The sequence below is a fragment of the Temnothorax curvispinosus genome, unplaced genomic scaffold, assembly GCF_003070985.1.
Source record: "Temnothorax curvispinosus isolate PA1 unplaced genomic scaffold, ASM307098v1 QBEX01009969.1, whole genome shotgun sequence".
NCBI lineage: Eukaryota > Metazoa > Arthropoda > Insecta > Hymenoptera > Formicidae > Temnothorax > Temnothorax curvispinosus.
In genome coordinates this window covers 98,829-123,421 of record NW_020219749.1, presented here as the reverse complement: position 1 = coordinate 123,421, position 24,593 = coordinate 98,829, and the positions used below count along the sequence as shown (strand labels likewise).

At 41.7% G+C, this 24,593-nt stretch overlaps 1 protein-coding gene across 2 annotated transcripts in view; it reads left to right on the top strand.

Annotated features, from left to right (window-relative positions):
• Positions 1–24,593, top strand: part of LOC112459588 — a 336,860-nt gene that overhangs the window by 233,712 nt on the left and 78,555 nt on the right. The window contains exon 1 of one of the 2 annotated variants that reach the window (XM_025023766.1): positions 4,628–6,119. The exons of the other annotated variant lie outside the window; for it this stretch is intronic. The gene's annotated coding sequence lies outside the window, so the exon portion shown is untranslated. Of the gene's footprint in view, positions 1–4,627; positions 6,120–24,593 lie in introns of those variants that run through there. 2 annotated transcript variants of the gene reach the window in all.

Sequence of the window (24,593 nt, the reverse complement as noted above, 5' to 3'; positions counted from 1 at the left end):
TTTGCTTGTTTAATATTAAACATCTATTTTATTCTTGTGATTTCATCCTAGCATCTAGCATTCGATGCTAACCACCAACGTGATATAATTTCTGAGCATGTCAACGTAACTAATTCTATGAATCGTCAACTTGTTCGTAAAGCTCAGCTCTATTTGGTCGGGCTGGCTTTGACATTATGTCCACCATTGTCCACTTTTCTATATGTGCGGCTTAGTCCTCTTTCGAGGGGCGATTTGATCCCAAACTGCTCGGTAAATACATCTCCTCGTCTCCGCGCCTCCCCTCCTTTCCAAGAATTCCTCATCCCGAGACCCGTCTTCGGCCTCGTTTGACGAAGTTTTCAATGCCGCCGGCCAGCAGGCGATGAGTAGCCGGGCCCCATCCTATATCCTCCTCCCTCTCCCCAACCCTCCACCCCGCAAAACACTCGTCCTCCAAATACTCGTCCGCGGTATTTGCGGATATCCGCCGATAGTTTCGCAATACCAGCCGCGGATTGGGAAGGGGTTGACGCCGGGAGCAATGAGGGACGAGCAGAGGGGACAACAGCGGTGGAAGACGGTGTACGGTCGGTCGTATGGTGCGGAGGAGGGGAACAAACAACGAAACTCATTCTCTCTTACTCTCTCTCTCCCCCTCTTTCCCTCCTCCTCTCTTTCTCTTTCTCTCTCTCATTCACTCACTCATGGGGCGCCTGCAATTCGATCCTCAAAGCCCACCGAGTAAATACAGCAACGACGACGGTGGTGGCGGCGGCGGTGGTGGCGATGGGAAACGGCAGGGTCTGAGGGGACGAGGAGCGGCAGCGTTTAATTAATTCCATCCACCGCGTCGTTACGATTGTATAACACAGCCGGTAACCCCCGTTCGTTCGTTCGTTCGTTCGTTTTTACCGTTCCCTTCGTCGCGACGTGGTACGGCCGTTCGTTCGGTTTCCGGGGGGTGAAAACGTGCGCACGGTAGTTCTCGGATAGAATAACGAAAAGGTCATGATAGTGCGGGGAGACGTTTCCAAATGACTAACTATTAGCGAGGATTACAATATTAATATATTAAATGATACGTGAATGATTATAAATAAGACATATACATATAAATCTTCTTTTTTTTTTATAAAGTCATATATATGCATTTTTTTGAAGAGTCCCTAAAAGAAAATAAGATAACACGGAAACTGTGTGGCATTATGTAGAGAAAGTAGGTCGTGCGTAGAAGAGCTAATAATTATGGAAATGGCATGCATTGTAGACGGGATACTCGTCGCGTATAGAACGAAGCTCCTAGGGGTCCTCATATGTGAGCGTATTTGTTTTTGCACGTTAAATACGTTGCAAAGGTGGATTATGCGTTGAGGGACGGGGATCGTCTTCAAAAAGTACCTCGTATCCCGCTATTACGTAAATTTTGTTTTGCATGACTATGCGCTTCGATTTAGAATGTGTCACGCGTGTCTGTAATAATGAATCCCGTTGTAACGTAATCTCTTGTTTTCCTTGTCGATGAATGCGAGCGAAATCTTATTGCTGCATTCAGCTGGAATCGCGTTTGTAATTCATGTTCGCAGAAATTAAACGAAAGATTTGAGGCGATTTTTCCGTCCGCTCTGTATATTATTCTCAAATTGCGCAAGCATACCTGCGATACGAGCAATAAAATAAATTTCCTTCGAATGTTTGTTCGCGACTCGTTCCGCAAACGTCTCGCAGCTCCGAAGCGAGAATTGCTTTTCGCGCGCGCGCGAGAGAGAGAGAGAACGATCGCGGTGGGAAAACGATCGCGCGAAATCGAAAAAATAAAAACTATGAAAAATCGTATCATATGGCGCGGGGATAAAATTCTTCTTCCACAATTCTTTATTCTTCCCAAGAGTAATGGTCATTCTGACACGTTTCTGCTCTGACACGTCCTCTCTGCCGGCGGGGATCCTGTAATATTACGGACGCGTCGAAGGCTCGGGCACGTTTCTGGTCTCCCGAGCGCGCCCGCGCCGGGGATATCCGTCCACGTGCTGCATATCCGCCGTCCAGAGCATATCCCCTTCGTTCGTTCTTTCTTTTCACCTACGTTCTCCTCCTTGTCTCGCGAGAGCCAAATGACCCACATACGTCGAATTATGGTCCCGCGAGTTCCGCCGCGGAGATCCACGGATTTCCGCCGCGTCGATAAGAAGACGGACGTTCCGTTACCTCGTCCATCTAATCCGACTTCCTGCGCGCCTGAGGTGCCGGCCTGATAAGCGGTCTTCAGATAAGAAGAGCGCACATCGGTCGGCGAGCTTCGTTACGTCGTCGCCTAACTCCGCGCGAACATTGTGAAATTCCGAGAGACGCAAATATCGATAAATCGATTATTAAAATGAATAGAATGGATATTATACTTATTTATAATGGGGTGTAATAAAACGTTTTATCCTATAAAAATACACGAAACGAGATAGACGAATTCTGGGAAGATTTATCATTATAGAATATATAATCTTTAAAGTCGTTGAATTGGTCTCTTTTTATCTCCAACATGTATAGAGAAAGACATTCATTTTAATAGATTTTATTTCTAGTATCGAATTAGTATCATAAAAATGAATTCATTAGAAGCAGAAAAGAGAAAGAAATGAAATCCAGTAATTACAATAACAGCCCGTTATGTTTTTCCAAGATTACAAATTTACCATTCAATACTGCACCAAACTATTTTTTATGGGTGCATTTTAAATCACCCATGTTTTGCAGGGTAATTACAACGCGTATAGCAAGGCGCAAAGCGATCATTATCGGTTACGTGATCCGTTATGCATCGCGAGCTCGAAAGTGCAACGTGGCGCAATCGATATCACTTAGTAGGCAGTAGGTTCTTTTACGGTCTCTCGTGGAGGAATCAGCACGGACGACGCGGAAAAACTTTTCTAGAACGTAGAAGATTAGGCGAGGTGGCGTCAAACGCGGCCAGTCGATTAGGCTCCCCGTGGGAGTCGTCTTTCGACGATCGATCGTTCCCGGATTCGTCGACCGGGGAGGAGATTCTCGCGGGAAACGCGCGGGGAACGACACGAATCGCTGTGTCGCGGGATCAGTGCGTTTTCCCGCGACGACGCGAGTTCCCTTGTTTGAACTGGCATTCGTCTGATACTTGCGTCTAATGTAAAACGCCGTTCTGACGACAACGTTGTCACTATCGTCGTCGTCGTCGTCATCGCCGCTCTTGCGCACCGTCTCTTATTTACAGAATTCTGCGACGAAATGCTCTGTCGTTCTTACCGGTGGCTCCGCTTCATTGTGCAAACCCGTCGGCACGAGACTACCGTCGGCAAGATGTAAACTCGCGCGTTCCCTTACGCTCTCTAAGACAGCACGACGACGGAAAGACAGCACGCGGAGGCGCATTCTGGGACCGTTGCACATTCGCGTCTCTGAATGCGAGCGATAATTCAGACGTTGCACAACAAATTTATGTTTTCAAGAGATGTCTCGTGTTCTTATTGCAGATAGGGAGAAAATAGGACGAGAGAATAGGCCATATTTTTTTTATCACTTTAATTGCTTTTTATTAAATAATTGGTAACAAATATTACGACAAAATAACGTTGCTATAACAGGAAGATTATGCGATCATATCGTCTTTCGATCATCTTCCGTATTTTTTTTTATTCATAGTAAGTTATAGATTTTATATTTAATAATGAACCTTTAAGATGTTATTCGCGTGTCTATTACGAAACCCTTCTGTACATAACAGAATCCTGTCACGATTAAGAGGGCACCACTGTGCAGGCAGGTAGAATGATCCTTCGAATAATGCATCTGGCTTGAAGGACACCAAACTAGATCGACCACGAAACACGATACGCGGAAAGTTAATCCCAACCCAAGTATATCGCTTTGAGTCTCCACAAAAAACAGTCAAGCTTACGTGATACTCTAAAATATGAAATTCTTATATAATTTGATTCTTTTAATTTTGTATAAATTAATGAGAGAAAAACAAATGCACAAACTTAGTGGTGTGACGTAAATTTGCAGAATTTTGTGACACTTAATCGTCTTCATAACTACATCACGTTCGAGAAGAAATTGATTTCTATATTTATATAATAAAAGTAGTCACATTAGTATTTATTATCGCTCAAACTCCTAAACAAAAATTCTACTGCCCACTGGAGACGATAAAAACAAGTAAATATTTTCATATAAGCCAAATCCAACAATCAAGGAATCATCGGGATAACACAACGGGCCTACCCAGAACCCGAAACCCGAGAGGACGAATCGGAGCAGCGTACAAATTCGAGCTCTCCATCCCCTCGTCCCCTCTTCTTCTCGTGTACATGTGCGTCGAGAGGACGAAACGTCGCGTTGCCTGTTCCCCGCGCTCTGTATTCTATTCGCCCCTCCTCCCGTGGGTTTTGTGTGTCCGGCACCCTCGTGAAAAGAGTCCACACGCACCCGAAGAAAGAGGAAGAGTCGGGCGACTCAGAAAAGGGATCGCGGAGAGGGGGTCGCCAACGCAGTGGCACATGGTGGGGTGGTCTTGCAGGGTAGGGTAAATCGTGGCGGTCTTGGTGGGAGCGAGCGACGAGCGACCGAGCTCGAAGCGGCGGACGATCGTATGGAGCAACAGTGTGCCGCGCGCGGCCATGAAGCGACGGTCGTTCTGACGATGAGAGAGGTAGAAGGGGAGAGAGAGAGAGAGTGCTCGCGACGGTAGGCAACGATAAACTCGAGAATCTAGAGCGATTTAGAGCGTTGCGCGCCACGAAATCGAATCGAATCGCGAGTGAAGTTTTGGAGCATCCTCGACGGATTTTTGCAACATCATCGTCGATCGGAGTAACGCAGTGGAATAAATAAGCAGCGTCTTTAATATTCCTCGTAATCTAGTGAGTGAGAACTTGGCAGAATTTTCGTTTCCTCGCCTCCCATTAGAGGGAGAATATTTTGTGCAGCGAAAAGGAAACGAAAAGTGCTGAGGTTCGACACGTCGCCGAAGTGAGCGTGAAAATTGAGTGAAAGAGGAAATAGTGCGCGGTGGTACGCGGGCGAGAAATAACCGAAGAGGAGTCTCGTGCGCCGCCGGTCGAGTGCGAAAATTCGTGATCGTGAGTGAACGGATCTTCCCGGCGAGAAACTCGCGTTGTGTTCAACGCGCTTGATGATATCCCGAGGTGGAAGCTGGAAACTCGACCTGGTTGCTCGTCTCGACTGGATTTTCCACGTCTCACTAGGGCAAAAGGAAGAATCCCTTTTTCCGCCCGCTCCCGACAATCCGGCGAATTTCGCCAATTTCGACGCGGACGTGAGGAATCGACTCGGTTGTGAGCAAACTCGTTCGGGATCATCCACACCTCCGGACGGATCTCCCAAATTCTCCCGGAGCAAGCGGAGAGAAACAACAATATACGCTGCAAGGTGGTTTACAAGATCCGTGCGAAAATTCGCGAGTGAAAACCACGTTCGGTGCCTTCGACGATATCGCAATAACGCGCGTCTTCTCAGGATAAAAGAAAACGGTCGAGCTCGTCGCGAGTGCATCGTCTCTCTCGAGTGCGTTCGCCGTGCGAGAGTTCCGTCGTGAGTTTTTCCCCGTCTTTCCGAGACAAGCGAGAAAGTGCCCGACACTTTGCCGCCGGTCGGGGTTTACTGACCTCAGCAAGCGCGGAGTTGGCGACTGCCCTTCGTGACGACGAAGGGAGGCGACTAGACGACCCTTTGTGTCGATTTGAAGAGTATCTCGCGACACTGCAAACGGGGCGGAATTACCTTCTTCGGAGCTGCATATGACTGCCGCATGCGGCTTTACACTTCTCGCTGTATCGTCCGCGGAGCTTCATCATCAACTGCATCATTGACTTCGGGGAGACCATCGGCAGATATTTCACGTGCGAGGATCGACGAATGGAATATCGCCAAGTGAAGAGTGTCGTGCGATTTTCTTCTACGATTTGTGTGATTAGTGTTATCAGCGAGTTGTTCGTGTGGTAGCGAGGGCAGAGGGCTCTCTGTCACGTCGCTCGCGAAAAAGTGTCGCGCAACTGAAATCGAGCGCACGGAAAATCGTCCGCAGTAGAGATGCGCTCGTAGCGAATCGGCAACTTCGTCACCGCAGTCGCAGCCGGATTTCTAAGGTAAGCTGCGCACGTTTACCACGTCATCGTCGTCATCGTTATTGTTCGGAAACTTAGGGAAAACAAAGATGGATAAGCCCTTGCCTTATCTCGAAAGATACGTGAAACGTATCTGACTTTGATAATAATCAGCTCGTATTCTCGTCGATAAATAGCAAACAAATAGTGTGGAAGAAAATAGAACAAGTAATTCAACCGAGAATATGACTGGGCAAACTAAAAAAAAATAAAAGAATATCAAATGTCTTTGGTATACTGATTGTGAATAATACCAGGAAAACGGTGAAAGTGTCTGAAAGTTTTGAAAACGTATAAAATATGAAAACTCCAGGTTGATGCACAAGAAACTAATTACATTATTTAAAAGGTATGAATTTTTAACAGCGGTGTAACACAAGAGTGTTTAACTTTAGTTCGAATGATAATGAGGATTAAAGGGATTACGTGTTTAACGTTACAGTGCCGCCCAATCCGTTTAAACAAAATGCGAACTGAAACTTTTGAAAGGCAGTAGCTGCGATTCTCGGGATAAAGGTATCTGGAAAGGGACGCTCGTAATTGCATGCGGTTTCGTTTTTGTTGAGGGCATACGGTTTTGGGAAGAAAGAACCTTTTTTTTTTAATAAGGGGAAAAAAGAATTAAAAATATTCTTTCCTACTTCGGAGTGCGAATTACGCGTGCGTCACGTGGCGAATTTCGGAGCGTAAAGAACGCACTCCGTTTTTTTTTTTTTTGTTTTTTTCTTTCGGAACGGATCTTCCCTCCACCATCGTTGCTGTCTTCCTTTTTCGTGCAACCCGGCGCAAAGAGGATTACCTCGAATCCGCTCCTAAAAGCATCTCGACGAGCGACGATTTCCATCGCGAGGGGCCTCACCTCGCGCGGATGAGTGACCCGTTCCGCGTAGATTATCGCTCGATCGATCGCGGATTTGCGACATTTCGCGCTGCGAGATCCTCCCGGTGAAGTAACGAGCTTTTTTTTGTCGATAATCTTAACCCTAGAATCCATGATACATTTTTTTGACCTTCTAATCCATGACTGGGGGCAATATCGACCCCACGCTTTATTTGATCGTAAAACCGGTCCTACAGAAATAAAGGGCCTTTAAACCTACATGAATTTCTTCGTTTTTTAATAACGAAGAGAATGGTATACGGTAAATTTAATTTTACTCAAGTTTAGTTAGTGAAAAATCCATTTAAAGACTGAAAAACGCAGAAAATCAGCAAAAACCTCTTTTTTTAAACAAAAATTTGTATCTTTTTTTGTAATCAACCGATTTTAAAATTTCAAACGGGGTTTTAAAGAGGACACATTAGACTATTAGAAAAAAATTGTCATCGCTATGTTCTGTTCAAAAAGTATATTTATTTGGGACTATAAAGATGAAGAAATTCGCAAAGTTGAAATACGGAAAAAGTCGATGAAAAAACCATAAAAAATTGTATTTTAAGTATTATTTCATTTTTATTTGATACAAAATAGTAAAAAATATGAAAAAAATGAAACATTATATCGCCCAGCCATTTTCTGCGAAATGTCAATCTTCTTAGGCAACGGGATTTTTACCGACTAAATTGTGTGATATTTCGTCTTAAATAATATTTATGACTATTTATGCTCAGATTACGTAATAATACATGATATATATTGATTCTAGCGAAAAAATAAAATTAGCTTACCGTGACGAAACTCAAACGGCAAGTCACGACTGGGGTCGATATCGACCCCACGCCCGCTTTACGACTGTGCTACTTCACTGCTAGCGAACAACTAACGCTGCGCCCGACATAACCCTACTTTTAGAAAGTTGAAATGAATTATGGTTCAGGTCCTGAGTCGATAATGTCACTCGCTAGCTCAGGAGCGTAGTTCAAAGTTCGCCTGGGGTCGAAATCGACCCCAGTCATGGATTCTAGGGTTAATAATTTAGATCGAAAATATGTCTCCAGAATTCAGAAAATGTAAAACATTAGAGTGACATGTTACAAGAAAAGAATTAACGTAAATGAAAACAATAAGTATGAATTTCATTTCGAAGTTTCCAATTTTTTATCAACTATAATAATAATATGTATAATATAATACACGTGAGTGTAGATTTATTTACATTGCAATGATACATTAGCCGCTTATTTTTCATCGTATTACGATGAGTTGACTAATTTAAACAGCAAATTGATCAGATATTATTTCATAATAATAGTAATAAAAATAAATGCATAAAGAAAAAATAAATAATTTTGTGTTATCAGTTCGATTGACGCTGCGGACTCGATAAAAATCACAGTTTCCTAGCTCACTGTTTCGGGAAGGCACGCTTCCCCGAGGGAGAGCCAAGGCAGGCGATAAAATTTTACTGCCGCTCGAGGTGCCGGGAATATCGGCGAACCGAGGTTTTAACGCATCGTGGTCGCGATTTTCGCATGTACTTGCACTTTTCATCGACCGCGCGCGTCCTGGGGCATCTTGCGCCGCAGGAAAATCTCGACGGTCGGACGGAATTCAGAATCGGGGATGTCTCGCCGTTCCGGAAAATTCAATAAAGTCGCGGGAACCTTATCGTAAATTCACGTGGAGTACACGTTACGATTTCACCGAGAAATTGTCGTTTTTGCCGCGTGTTACATCATGCACGTGAGACGAGACCTACACAAGGTCCGATTCTGTTTTCTCCCGCTAATTCCACGAGATGCATTTTTCGCCACAGAACTTTTTCTCGTCGACCTCGCGGAGCGTTTTCGCGCCGCTTTCCACCTTCGACCGATTCCAATCGCGACTTCTTGTTATTTCCTTGAGTGCGTCTGAGCAACGAAAATTTTTCCTCGTCGACGAGTACAGGCGTAGTCTCACCGTAGCGTTTCCGAAAACGGTGAAAATCTTACGTTACGCTCGACTTGTGCTGCAACCGCTTCTTGTTTTTCCATCAAGCACATCGAGTGACAGGAATCTTTCTTGTGAATTAGTTTCGCTTCAATTCTCTACTCCGAAAGGAGATACTTCAAAAATACGTTCTTTATCTGATCAACATTACAGTTTATTATTTTTTAACTATTTTGAAAACTTTTTTCGTAGAAAAATGCAGTGTTTTATAATGTATGTATGGAAAACCGCAAAGATCGCTACACGCGTTACATCCTCGATCAAGTCACATCGCAACTTCTTGTTATTTCCTCGAGTGCATCCCGATTGAATTTTACGTCCCGACACGAGTTTCTCGATACAAGTATCATACGCTACGCGCTCAAAATCCGCGAAAATCTCCACGGACGTTACAACTTCCATCGAATCAAGTGCCGCGTACTTGTTATTTTCCTGAGTATATTCTGGCGATAGAAATTTCTCTTCTCTATAACGCCTTACAGTAAGCATATATTATATTATCGAATTAAAATGCATGAATTTCTTGAGATGCACAAGATCAAGTAATATTTTTACAGACCTATTGTGCTTTAGATTAATTTTATAATTGTAACCAAGATAAAATTAAAAAACATTACTTATATAATATATATAAACGATCATAAATTTTAACAATTTTTTCAAAAATCTCTAAAAAATAATTTATTGAAGAATTAAAGGAGCTGGATAATCTCAATCAACAAATTATATATTTATAATATCAAGATTGTATTATTTCATCGATTTCTAAACACATTGCAATTCGTACTGTTTGTAGTATTTGCTTGTTTGCTCTTCGCGTGGATGATTTCTATTTTTACTTCTGTGAACGACACACGATTCCCGCAGGATTCCGTAATGATCTTTTTGGCGTTTCGTGTGGCGCACCGTCCTCGCGGCAGGTTGATCGAATCGGCGAGACCGGAATTTTTTCGCGGTAAACGTAACACGATAGCTCTACGTCCGGATCCAATACCGCGCCAGACACTAGGAAGAAAAAGGGAGAAGCGTAGAGAATGCCGGTATGATCCGACGAGTAAAAAAAAAAGTAGAAAAGCAGAGAGAAAAATGGAGTAGCGAAGCGGGTGGTGAGAATTCGATGGAAGTAATCGTAAGCTTCGCGAAAAGATAGACACGGAAAATTAATTTTGCGCGTCTAAATAACAGAACGTTACACTGGTGATACGATTTTCGTTACATTCTTCCTTTCTCGAAAAAAGAAAGTAATCGCACAATCCAGCTCCTGAGATAAGAATTAATAACGTCACGCGACGAAGGAACGGAAGTTAGTTAGCCGAGTTCGCATCTCGTCGAGTCCAGATTTCTTTTTTAGCGATATAGAAAGAAATGGCGCACCTTTCTCGCGCCACAAACTCTATCCTTGGATTAAAGAGAGTTACGACGCAAACGTACTTGGCCGGACGGGGGGGGGGGGGGTGGGTGAGCTCGGGATTAATCTCGTCGCTGCCGGAGGAATCCCGGATCCGGGAGTTTATAAGTGCGACTGCGGCTGACAGTTATTAGGGACAGTTATGGGGGTGCCCATGGGCGAAAATGCGAGTATGTCCCGCGGCCTTCTTATTCGCGGCGCTTACTTTATTTCAGTCTTCCCCGAACGTGATATCGAGCCGGTGTCCTCGTAGAGATATAGAGTGCGCGCGTTCTCGTGTAGAAAATTACTATCCTCTTTGTGCTCGACGCTCGGTGCCAAAAGCGATTTAGCCAACGACGCCGGAATCATCCTGATAGCTCCTGACGGCCAACGAGCGGATTGAAAACAACGTCGTTCCCGCATATCGCTCAGTCGTTATTCCGCGGGAAGAAAATCCTCGAAGAAACGGCGCGCGTTGGTACGCTGAATGGAGCGCCTTTAAACTAAAAACGCTAAACGGATTTTTTCCGGACGAGATATTCGTCGATTACGTTGTCTTTCACGGTTCTAATACATTTATACATATCGTAAAATATCTAAATCTAAAAAATTGATTTTGCAGTTACTGTAAATGTCGATAAGAAACGTAACTTCGAAAATTTTATTTCTTACATAGAATCAATAGTTTTTCGGAAATTTTAATTTGCAATTATGTTCCGCAAGTAACGATTCCAAAAATACATTATACATACATACATTACATTCCTGTGAATAATCACAAAGATAATTCACTGTTCCGAAAGCTAAACAATCAATCTTATCCTTTGATCTGATGATAGAAAAATTTACAATAAACACACGCAACGCTATTCTACTTCTACTTCCGAGTCACAGAATAACGATGAACGACGACTTTAGCTATAAACTGTATAACTGATTGTAAGTATAGTTCGCAAGTTTATATCTATTTCAACATCGTGTGAGAGCAGCCGTGATGCAAACGAGAAATAATGTTCAGTTATCAAGACATAAATAATCAGGAAAAATTCATACATAAAAAAAGCTGCTGAGAGCGTATTTACGTATATCGAGCTTTCAACTTTTATTATTCCCAAAAATAACCACCTGAAAAAAAATTGCCAAAGCTAGATGCAAACTCATCGAAAAGCTAATATTTATAATTCCGTATAAACTAAAATCGCTAAAAATGGGTTATTTTACTTGCTGTCGTTATAAGCTTGAAAACATTGCGTAAAAAAAAAATACAAAATTGTTATGGCATATACAATTCTATTTAATTGTGTTTTTTTTATTTTTGAGCAGAAAAATCATACTAATATTTCGGGGATATTTTGAGAATATGTATTTTGATGCACAGTATGATATCGAGAGAGAGACAAGCGCAATGACTGATTAAAAAATTGAGAGAACTAGTGGCTGAGGCAGATGGAACGAAAGTGTAGCGATTCGGCACGAGGTGGAGACACAAGCCGATGCGCAGAGATGCGCTTGCATCCCTTTGCGCTCCGAGGAAAAGTTTTCCTTAAAAATTATATTTTATATATTTTTTATAAATTATTTTGCAAATTTCTATAAAATATTCATTTATTATGAATGAAAGCTATCTTATCGTCTGCTATTTTTTAGCATAATACATTTTTTTGGACTATTTTGTAATTTATTTTTTTAAATCATAAAATAATAACTAAAATGGAGAACTTTACTTCATCATTACGTTATCTAACTAACTGCGGATTCAATATTTTCCGGAACACCCAGTATACCGTGTTAAGGTTCTGCTAATTCACGTCTACTCGGATTAATGTTCGTACGGACGAAATTGCTGAAATTTCCCGTATATTCGCTATACCGCGTAATTCACTGCGAATTTCATGCCAGCTATTTCTGCATTTATATACCGTATACTGTAGCCAAACAGGGCTGTATCAAGAACGATCTAGTCGTGCAACCAACACGTGAAATACGATGAAGAATATAACTCTTTTTTGCTATATTATTTTATCTTATATATACGACATTTTGAGTCTACAGTCATTTATATAACTTTAAAAACTGTGTATTTCTTATCGGCGATATAAAATTATTACTAGAATCAGAATTCAAAAGTAATGGGCGATTTTTAATAGCTATACATGAATTTTTAGAGAATGGGGATAACAAGAATTGAATAAAGTAATCAACTAAATAAGAAATAAAAAATAACAATAAAATTTGATCATTTTTCTACGTTGCTGTCGCGGACTATCAGATTACACTTTTGCTTCGTCGCTCTCGCTAATTTTTTTTCGATTACCTAATATTCACCGCAATTAAAAGCTTTTCTCCTTATGCAGAAGCGAAAATGGTGCAGAACGAATAGTTTTTAGTGGAAACTGACGAATAATTCGCGTCGATTCGTCCCTGTGGCTGGCGAAACGTTGCGGACTTCCTCGTCGTGGCGATTCCACTTAAACCGAGTTTACGACTGGCGGGAACCAGCAACGTTTACCCGATGGACACACGAGCCCGGGCTTTATCACTCGTTAAGCCCATCGCGATTAGTGTCCCCCGCGGTCCGGCCGGTCGCGTGTGTGTGTTCGTCCGTCCCACCTCTTCTTTCTTCTCTTCCGACTGTAGAGGAAGTACTTTTATGACTGGGACAGAGGAAGAGTCCGCGGATAACGGGCGATTCCTACGACGACGAGACGCATTTCGGGTAACCGGAAGTTCCGATACGAGCGCACGTTAAGTGCCCATCTACAATAGGTGTTTTAAGCCCTAAGCCCTAAGAAATTGACCAATCACAGTCAATTATTCTCCTCAAATTCAACTGTGATTGAACAATTTCTTAAGGTTTAGGGCTTAAAACACCTATTGTGGACGGGCACTAATGCGATGTCGCGCGTGATAAAAATTTCTTATCTCTCGTCGCGCGGCCTCGCGTTTCACGAATGCGTATTCGCGAATATTGACGCGTTTATTATTGAGATGTGGCGTGTCGAAGATGTAGGATATACGATGAAATTATTGATCGCCTAAATAGTTTACATACAAATAATGATTGACGTTGCAAATAATGTTTTTTTCTGAGGCGCTGTTTTATTTTTCGATTCAACCAAAACGAACATTCGACATCGATTTTTCGTTCCATCAGCGGTCGGGATGTAACAGTTGCATATCTCTTTAATGTCTGTGCACGAAAACATCCCTTAAAGTAGCGGGAAACAAATCCTTTTCTGTATCCTATCGAACACATCGACATGATAGCGTGAGTTGCCTTTTCCGCTGTTTTTTGCCGTTCCGTTTTCTGCTCATTTTTCAGTTTCTCCAATTCCCATCAAGACGCGCGAAGTTCCGCCGAGACTGCGAGAGCGCGAGTGGCATTCCTACCGCGTTTCTTTTCGTTTCTCTTCTCCTTTCTTTCTTTTCTTCCTTTTTTACTCCGCGATTCTCTTTTTCGCGACTCTCGAGGCGTCGGCGAAAACAAAGCGGATTCCCTCGCGTAATAAAGAGACTTCGCTCGGCGCAAAAAGGCTTGACCGTTCGCTTCTTTGCCCGTCATCTCCTTAGCGATTCAGTCTTACCCCATCTTACCCTTCTCTACCACCTCCTTTTCCTTTTTCTTTCCTTTCTGACGGGGAATCTTGTATCGGAATCGGAGAAAGGCTTTTCGCGGCTTTATGTCCGACATTTGCAATTTTAAACGACAATACTCAGGAACTTGCATAATTATTGTTCCTTGATGCATCCTGCAATCCGTTTTTATTAAATTTAAAGGCACTCGAATTAAATTAGCACGTCAATTTAAAAATTAACACAGAAACAGTATACTTTCCAAATTGCAGATCCATGCATCCAGTAATCGCACGGTATCTAAACTGCGCTGGTGTTCTCTCTGACTAAATGTCTTTGATTCACTTCGGAAACTTGCGTACATTCATATTTTTTAACATCCTAGAATATCCATCTTTTACCTGCACTTTTAGCCAGAGGCGGCCAGATGGCTAACACCGGGAGAGAGAAGGGGCGGGAACGCGAGATGGTTTTCGCAATCTCACGGTGGCTATAATTCAAATCCAAACTTGTCCAATTGCCCGCGCTCGTCGCATTATACCGCCGACTTAATCCAAACTTTCGTCGTCGCCGAGGTTAAAGCGAAATTCAGAACGGCGGCACCATCGTTTGTTGGGGACGATCGTCCGTGTGTGCGTGTGCGTTTCCGCGAGCGGAAATATATGCCGCGCGAATTTCTTCGTCGTTTTCCCGCGAGTACGCGCTCGCATTTCGCGACTCCGACGGTCGGGAGTTTTCGCACCATGCGCAAACGGAGACGGGAAGAAAATTACGTTGCTAAATTACCAATCCTATAAGCACGACGAGATCGCAAATACGCGCCCCGCGACTTCAACGCGAAAACGGAACTGCGGCGCAGCAACTCGGAGGTCGAGATGAGAAAAGCGAACGAATAGTCACGGCGCGCGCACGGCGCATGCAAATTAATTCGCGTCTCGAAAATGCGAGCGAATTGTCCGTGATAAATAACGACTACGGCGTCCGACCTCGACTCGGTTTCCAGATTAATAAGCGATTGCGAGGCGTGGAATAAGATATAAATAAATGTAGTTAAAGTAAAATTTCTCGTAAAATATTCCCGTCTCTATTAACGATCCAAATAAATTCTGAAAGACATACGTTAAAATCTCGTAAAGGACGCGGATTTGTTCGTATAGAAGTTGGATATCGAGAAAAAGTGGTATATAGATGTATTCCGGGTAGTAATTCAGAGCTTGTAAGTCTGTTTGAATATAAAATAAAATACTCGCTTTGTGCCATCTCAGCCAAGTTATTTTCGCGATAAACAAGCAATAACCAGAGAACCGAAACAGTTTTGCCATATAAAGATAAAGTTAAGCAATGTTACTTAAAACTTTTCTATCGGCCAATTAAAATTCATATACCTAGGCAAAACTATATTTCAAAAACATTTTAAATAAGCGCAATCAAACAACTGAAATTGCTGTAGAATAAAAATTTGTTTTTAACAAGACCATATCATGTAGCTTACGATCTTATGGAAAATATGTATTATACGTCACACTGTTCAAGTTTTTCCATTCAACTGCGGAAATATTAACTTGTACATTGAAAGACAAATGTGTGAGAGAAAGGGGGGAAGAGAGGAAGAGAGAAACAGAGAGTTCAGACTACCAGCAGCAGCAGCAGCAGCAGCAAATACGAATCGCGCGAGTGTCAACAGACGTCAGCGGGCGCCTCGGGAGAAGAGAACTGCCGTCGTCGTCATCATCGTCGTTGCCTATCCGTCTGCCCGTTGCGCTAACGAGGAACTCCTTTAATTGGGCGTTAACCCGCCCGACGATACGCGAAGATACACGAAACAAACTTTTATCGAGAGCACGTGGGATTTGAGCGTGGTTTCTCAGTCGATTTGACAAGAACCTTAAAAGGAGAGAAGGAGAGAGAGAGGGGGGGGGTGGAGAGACCGAAACAAAAAACAATCTCGCGAGAACCGGAACGAAGAACGGCGTTAATCCCGTTCGCTGTCTTCCGCCGAAATAACGAGTTCGAGTGAGTCCGCCGTCGTCGCCGCCGGTAATTGGGCAAATACAGTCATTAGCGGACGCACGGTAAAGACCGCGAGAAGAGAGGGAGAAAGACGGAGATTCCTCAAACCCGAAACTACGTATAATTTCGCTCCAAAAGAGGCTTGCTCCGTTTTTTCCTGATCACCTTTCTGTATGAATCGCGCTTTCGAAGAAAAATGGAAAACATTTTTTTCAAATAAAAATATTTTATAGTATTTAGCGTATTGTCGGGTACTTCTTAGGCAGGAATATCGGACTTGCGATTATTCTTCCAATACGCGCTTTATCGACTTTTAAGATTAAGGAACTTTTCTTTGAAGATATATATCAGCAGTATCTAATTTTATAGCGAATTAAATCTAGGTCAGTTTAAAAGTATTAAAAGTGCACAAAGAATTCAATTAGAAAGGGAGATAGATAAGAAACATAACTGTATTATCGCACGAATATCTGCACTTGTAGAGTTGTATCAGTTTAGATTTGCTCTAGTTTTCTGAAATAAACCAATTATATTATTTATTTAATTTATTTTATTAATTTACTTTGTAATTCTTTCACAAAAATTTCTGATCCTTTCAAGCAACAGTCGGGATAACGCCCGAAATAATAATGGGCACGGATATGTTTAATAATGTGTTACACAAGCGTGAGATTTAACGTTGGTCTTTATGATATGACGTTGGTTTAACCAACGGAATACAAACAAAGATTATTCCATCACGTTCCTAAATACGCGCCCAATTAAGAAGGCGCGTGGATATGACTTTACCTTCCCACGTATAGCGTTGGTTGCGCGTTGCCGTTTCCGGTGTGCGGTGGCGCGAAACGAACCAAGCGGCTAGTTGTCGCATTATATCAACATTAGCTTCGCTCACTCGGCTCGTATCTCCCGGTTAAATGATACGAACCCTACTAATGTAGGAGCAAGGAACGCGAGCGCCGAAGGGAGAAAGAGCTAAGCTGAGTGACGAAGGGGGAAGAGGCGAGGGAGAAACTAGTAGTACACCGTTGCGCGTAAGAGCTAATGCACCAGTGCAGGTTATTACTGCAGTTTACAAACAGCCGGCAGAACGGTAATGCAATCAGCAATGATACAATCACGCGTGTACCATTCCAGTAACTTCGGGGCGAGCGCGGGTCGAGAGATGAAGCAGGGGGTTGGGAATTGGAGCGATGTTTCACAAAGGCCTCGATGAGCACGCTATACGACATTGCTACCCCTTCCGTAAACTCTATAGCAGGTAAAGAGGCTATTCGGAACAAATGTGAAAGCGTGGGGACAACCGTGTTTCGACAGCGACAATAGTAAGAAAGAATAGTGTGTAAATCTTAAAAGTTTAAATTATGATTTGTTGTCCCGGCGCGGCGTTTCGAAATTTATTTAAAACACGTACGTTTATTTGAAACGTAAGAAACGCGAAATTCTTCTTTAGCGATAATTTCTCTCTTCGTTATATCTTTTCAAATTTTTAAAATATTACTGGTTAAGTGAGAACTATACGTAAAATGATAATTTTATATATACATATTAAATCGCGTTTATTATGTGGTGATGAATAAAGTTTTGTTAATGAATTGCGTGCGAATTGTGTTACTCGCATCAACATTATAAAATCATATATTTGATAGAGGAGGTTAATTCACGGTTTGATAATGCAAAGTTTTGAATTACAAATTATTAGAATTATCACTGCGCGCTTGTATCTCTTCCCAGATATTTTACAAAATTTTCCGTCGGCTGATACGCGTAATTCGCGATAATTAATAATTAATTATTTAAACAATTAATACATTCATCATGTGCAGAATACTTCGTTAAATATCATTTTGTCGCAATTTCCTTTATTTCACACTAAATTTTACATTAATTATAGATCAGGAAATTTGAAAAACGTTAAAATTTAATTTATAGAATTGTAATTCCCGTCAGTAATTAATTTAATTGTTATCTTTTTGATTACAGTAACTGTTTACTGTAAAATGCTTTAATAATGAAAAATAATGAATCGCTCATTATCGCGTCACATGTTACAATTAAATATTTTTTAATTTATTTTTCTTCATGGATATATATTTACGTAATTATATTTATATATTATTATTCAATGTATACATCTAATTTGCGGGAGGTTTTGATCATCCTGCGCTTATGATTGTCTTAACCCTTGTCTTAACCCTTCAGGTCCTGCTTTATCTAAACATGGTCCCCGCAACGAGCCCGCGATGAGAGGAATATGACGAGCGCCTCATGAGCTAACGGTTTATGCAACGTAATGCAGCTACGTAACTACATATGCGCTTCACTTCCATATAATACGTTCTGAGGTATATATCCTTAGTATATATGTCTCATTCTCTATACGTATACAGGGTGTTTTGCAGCTGCTGACTCGCATTATTTTAATGAGGATTTATTTCTACGAACGATCCCGAGTTGATTCTTTGTAGACTTGTTTTTGTAACTCCCTTTCTTTATTCCTGATATCAACTTCAAACAGGATCAAATATCTCGCTGAATAAATTACGTATTGAGATTAACACTAAATTTAAAATACTAAAATTTGATACTTGTATTCATGAATCTTGAGGGTTGAGAACTTCTCGATTTTCTATCTGTAATTAACAATATTAGTATCCGCTTGTCATTGAGATCGGAAGATCGGTACAACCACGCAGTCTGTCCACACAGACGCGCAACTACAGTGCACCAGGTAGATGGGACGAAGGGACGTCGAGGATCATGAGAACATAACTCTCGCAGAAAAGACTCAAGGCGACCTCATCTCTATGTTAATCTTCCCTCCTCCTCGCGAAAACTCCCCGCGCCCTTAGCTCGAAGCGCTCCTACGAAGGAGGAGGACCAGTGAATGCGTCTTCCTTCTCCTCCGTTCGCGCGGCTCGTTTGCGGCCTCGAGGCTAGCCGGTTAGCCCGGCTTCAACTTGGTGGACCACACCGACGCGAACGACTCCGCAATATTTGTTCGCGCGACTGGAAATAGGATACGCGCCGAGTGGCCGAGTGCCGTTCGCGATCAGTATCGTGGGCGACGGAGAACGAGGATGGACAAGAATTAACAGAAAAATTGTTAACAGATAAACAGCCTCGACGTTGTCCTTTAGTTTTACTTTCCATCCGTCAGGGACGATCTCTAACGTTGCATCGATCCGATATTTTTTCATTAATTTTCTAATTGTTAAAAAATTATTCTGTTAAATTAAAATAAGCAGGCTAGAAACAGAATTATCTGCAAGATTTGATGCGTGTCAGTTAAAAATTAATGATTAAAAATTAAAAAAGGTAGCACTATATAAGAAATATTAGATTCACGTTCACGTTCTAGGTATAAAACTAGGAGTTAAAATGCTTTATAATTAAGACTTTCGTAACTTAATTTCATGATTAACACACGTGCCTAGTAAATCACGCACGAGAATGCTGTATATGTAGTGCATGTAATAAAAAGAAGTTCTAGGTCGAAGAGATGACTCCCCGCAAATGAACATAAATATCAATAAATGTTGGCGTATAACAGGAGGAGGGAATCTTTCGGCACGGTCGTCGGAATTAAAACGTGTGCGGCGCCGACGCACATCTTTATGCGCTCGCTCGCGCTCATATATTATTTACGGCGAGGATTTTCCCCGGGCGCGCGCGTTACGTGCGGAAATTATAGCGCGTAGGTGTCCGCCGTTTCTCGATGCCCCCGTAGACTTACGGACCGTTAAACTCGACGAATTTACGCACGCGTCTTTTCACGATGCTGTTCGGCACCACGGCTCACTTTATTATCATATGTTTCGCGCCTACGCCAATAAATCGCGTTTAAACAGGATGGTTCGCGATATACGTGTCAGAGACTAGCAAGATCGTATCAAATACAGAATCTTTTATAGAGATGAAATTTTGCGAGAATACTTTAATTTGTAGTCAAGCTTTTCTTTGCAGAAATTTCAGTTGACATGATAAAATTGCGAAGTAACATGGTCGCATAAATTTAGAAACATAATGTGTAATAGCCAGAATTTTATTAAAATTAATGATAAACTTTTTATGAGAAATACTATCGTCATTTCGAGTGATTCTATATACATCGAGCAAGGAAGAATAAAGTATGATATTCATGATATTGATCGACATATTTTAGGAGCCACTCTATATGAATCTTAACCTTAGAACTTCGGGGGTTATCGAAAGATCAATGATAGCGTAGGTTCAGAAAGGAATGGGAAAGAGGAGGGGGGGCGAGAGGGTCAGGAAAGCTCAACGCGATATGAGATATGAAATTATTTACAAGCCCGGCCAATAAGCTATCAGAAAGCTATTAAAAGTTTTCGCGATCTAGAAATAACGTCTGCACCCGGTGGAGTTCCCCCCCGGGGAATGATCCGTCCCTCTTCCTCGCAACTCACCCGTCCACTCTCTACCCCTCCATAACGTCTCTAACGGCGCGGGAGGGATGCGTGCCATCTGAGCGACTTTTTTTCTTCCCTATTTCCAGCGCTTTTCTTCTGGCTGCACGTCACCGCCGCGCCGCCAGAAAGAAAAAGCACTTCCGGCGTCCAGCGTTGAAACGCGTTCGACGGAAACCACCACCGCTGCGGCCAGCGAAGATCCTTCGTCTTCTTCTCTTCATTTTCTTTCTCGTGCAACCATCTCGACGGGCGATTTCTCTTTTCATGCAGCAAGCGCTTCGTAGTGTCGGTGGATTGTCTAAATCAAGGGTTCTCAACCGGCACGAAATCGAGAAGATAAGAGCAGAAGACGGAGCAGGATTTCGTCGAGTTTGTCGATCAAATAGCTTGCGAGGTTACTAACATAAACATTTAACATGATCTGAATTTTTGGGTTACTGATAGACCCTAAAATATCAGTGGTTATCTATTTTATTCATCTGATTAAATTTATCTCCTTTCATTTATTTTGTTTAAATACATTCGACGATGCTATATATCAAACGTATATATTAATTTTTACATATATAAATTTTATTCGTAAAAAATTAGCACAAGATAGAACAGCGAGGACTTTTTCATTCTTTTAAAGGCGGTTAAAGTACTCCAAATTATGAACTGTCGTTTCGCGTTGAAACTTAGTTTCGTAAATATCGGAATATCGAACTTCACATAAATTCGGAAATCGGAATCGTGAAATGCTGAAATTGTCTATTATTCTTTTTTTTACATAGAAATTGCTTCTCGTTTCCGTCGTTATCAGTCCAGCCCATTTTGTTTTCCACAATAGCATCGTTTGCGCATTCTGTCGAAAGCGATTATTAACTCACTCTCTTGTTTCCCTCCGTTGAATTTATTTTTTCCGTCGTGACCATTTTTTTTTTTCGAGGAATTAAAATTTAGCCAAAGACTATCTCGCGAAAAAAAGTTCGCTTGAAAAATGACGTGGATAAAGGTTTAATGTCTGCAATTATTTACGTCGCTGGTAAAACGTGTTGCCGGGTTTTGTATCTTTCATGTGGAACGAGGAATAGCACGTAGCGTAGTTCGAATGGTCGGCTATTCAGATTCAAATTTCGATAGGTCGTTCGAAGCACCACCGATTCATATTCGATCTGGCCCGGACCTTCGTTCACGGACATCTGGACGATGCTGTGTGAAATCGAATGCGTCGTTGTTCGTATACGATAAACAAACCAAAATCCGATTTTGAAAGAGTACACTTTTGAAAAAGGGAACAAAAAAGTGTTAGAGAAATTCAACAATTTAAACGAATGACCCAAATAGTCGCAAATTCTAATATTTAATCAATCTTTTTTTATCACGATCTCTCTTTTATCTTTTCCGATAATTTTCAAACTATTTCAGTTCGTGATTACGTTTATAAAACCAAGTTACATAAAAAATTTAATTGGCTAATTAGTTAATTGGAATTCTTTTCATTTTTCCAGTAAGTCTTAATAAAGCAAGATAAAGCTTCGTGTTTCACACGAGTCACTTCTATAACCCGACGAATTTCGTGCGCGAATAAAGAACAATCGAGATATTTTGGCAATCTAGTCGGATCATCTCTTACGAGAGGGTATCGATACTCCCGTCACAAACTCCACAATTACTGGATAGAGAGCTCAAAGAACGAATGGGGACGACATGTTTCGGTCGAAGGTCGCGCGAAAGTGTAGAAACAAAGTTGGTACCCTCGTCGTTATCGAAATTCCACGAGGGACATCTCAATCTCTCCGTTATATGTCTCCTGGCTATTTCACTCACGTGATAACTATTAATTCCCGTTCTCGCCTCTAACGCTTCGCTGGCAAAAAAGACGAAATCGAAAAACACATCACAATTCCAATAAACGCAGTTATTAAACTTAAGAATCAATTATAGGAATTTTTAAATTAATAAGTAAATTAATTTAATTCCCTACAGAGTTTTCTGGTGTCTTGCGTTGAAAATCGTCATTAAACACATATGACTTTGTATATGTGTTTAATGTTCTCTCTCTTTCCTCATTTCTCTTTCCCCTTCTCTCTCTTTATATTTCTTATACGCTTCGCCATCATATTTTCTGCTTTCCATCTTTTTCTTTGACCGCTTTCGATAGTATCGCCAACATCGCACCCGTACATCACTAACGAATTTTCATTCAAGTTTATCTCTGAAGACGACTGATTATTTCAAATATCAGTTAAGGCATTTTCTTCAAAGTAAAAAAAATTTTTTTAAATTTATATTACATCTAGGATATTATTAGGAATATAAATCTATCGTTCTGCGCTATCTCCCTGTGACTTTCTCTTCTCTTTTTTGTCCTCTGCTGATACGCGTTTTACCGTAACTGTTTCACGACAGTTTAGGACACGTTAATTACGCATTTGTTCAGGGATTTGCATGCGTTACTCCTGCCCCGGAGGGATAGAGAGAATTCATGTCCATAGTGTGTACAACGATTCGTTACGGGACCTTGCGCCGTTCGCGCAATCAACGGTCCAATTGGGATCACGATCGATATGCGCGTATCTTAACAATGCAACGCGTCATTGATTATATTTCATGAATCCGATAATTGCACATCCGTGCATTTCTATCTGTCTCTTTCACTCGATCTTCTTTTTTAATTTTCTACTTAACTTAATAAGGTATTTAACTTAATATTTATATTACTTGAAGCTCGAAAGACATAAAATCTCCGTATAGAGACTTTATAGTTATTATAGTCATACATAATTGATAATTATTGTGTGTGTTTGTTTTATACTACATAATGCATCGTAGACTCCACACATTTTCCTGCATTGTGACGAGCAACTAGCACGGCTCACTAGGTTACTGGATTGCAATCAATCGCGGTCTGATAACGAACGGCACTACTCCCAGGTGCGTTTCGGGAAGCGAAGACAAATGCATTTCTCTCTCTAATGCTGCATCCTGCGCTGCACCCGATCCCTTTTCCGCCGCCATAGTGAAACTAAAGAGGAAATTATATATCACTCTCTGCATCTCTTTCCCTCTCTCTCTCTCTCTCTCTCTCTCTCTCTCTCTCTCTCTCTCTCTCTCTCTCTCTCTCTCTCTCTCTCTCTCTCTCTGCTATTGATGATAGTTCTCGCCGCAAAAGTATATCTTCCGCGATGCTTAGCATAAAACGCAACTCAGTACACTGTATATAGTGTGAACTATAAAATACTTTCGCACGTTCTCTGCGGACACTACTGCGGTCCCCGATCCATCACGCGGCCTGCGTGTATATAATTACGCTGTACGAGCTTAAGTTGCTCCTTTTTAATTAGTCTAATATTTCAACTTCCGGAACGAGAATTAATACTTGAAACTCTCTATTCATTAAAAATGCGTCATTGGTGAGATATATTTGAAATGTAGTCACGTTTCAAGTATCAGTTTATCGTGGCGAAAATGACAATCTTTATTAGGGCGGCCAACAGAGCGATACGAGAATCGCATGAGGATCATTACTCTTCTGTTCCTATCTTCTGTTGCGTCATCCTTATGCGAAACCGCAGGATCCGCGACTGAAGGCGACTCCGTGGCATTCCGTGGCAGTGGGTTAGTGGTCCGTATAACCGATCGCGCAGTAACTCGCGTTAAGTCCTGGCGCTCTCAGGTGCGAGGTTTCGGCGGGCGAAGACAAATGTGCTCCACCCTCCCCGCGCGAACGAGTCCTTCTTCCTCCGCGCTGGGCGTTGGAAAATTACGTGTTGCGCGTTGCGCGTAACGAACATTAAAGCCGGTAACATTGTTCACGTGGGATTAGAGCTAAAACCGCGAGATTTCCTTCTCCGCGGCGTGGAGGACACCGCTGTAGGTTTCCTCCTCAATGAATGTCGGCCGATTCGTTTCGCGACACATGAATTTTCTTGATAAATCGACTTCGAAATTTATTACTAACGAAATTTATGACTCCCGAGAGATGGAAAGGAAAATAGGATAATTCTCCTGAATTTGTTGTAGGAAAGTGACACACATTCGAGATCTTTAAACACATATTTGTCAAGAAATATATATGGAAATTTGTGAACGAAAAGATAAATGAAAGTAAAAACGAGCAAAATAGCAAAAATAATTTATAAAGATGAAAAGAAAAAAAAATAAAGGAGAGCGAGATGGAATATACGTGCTGTTTCATG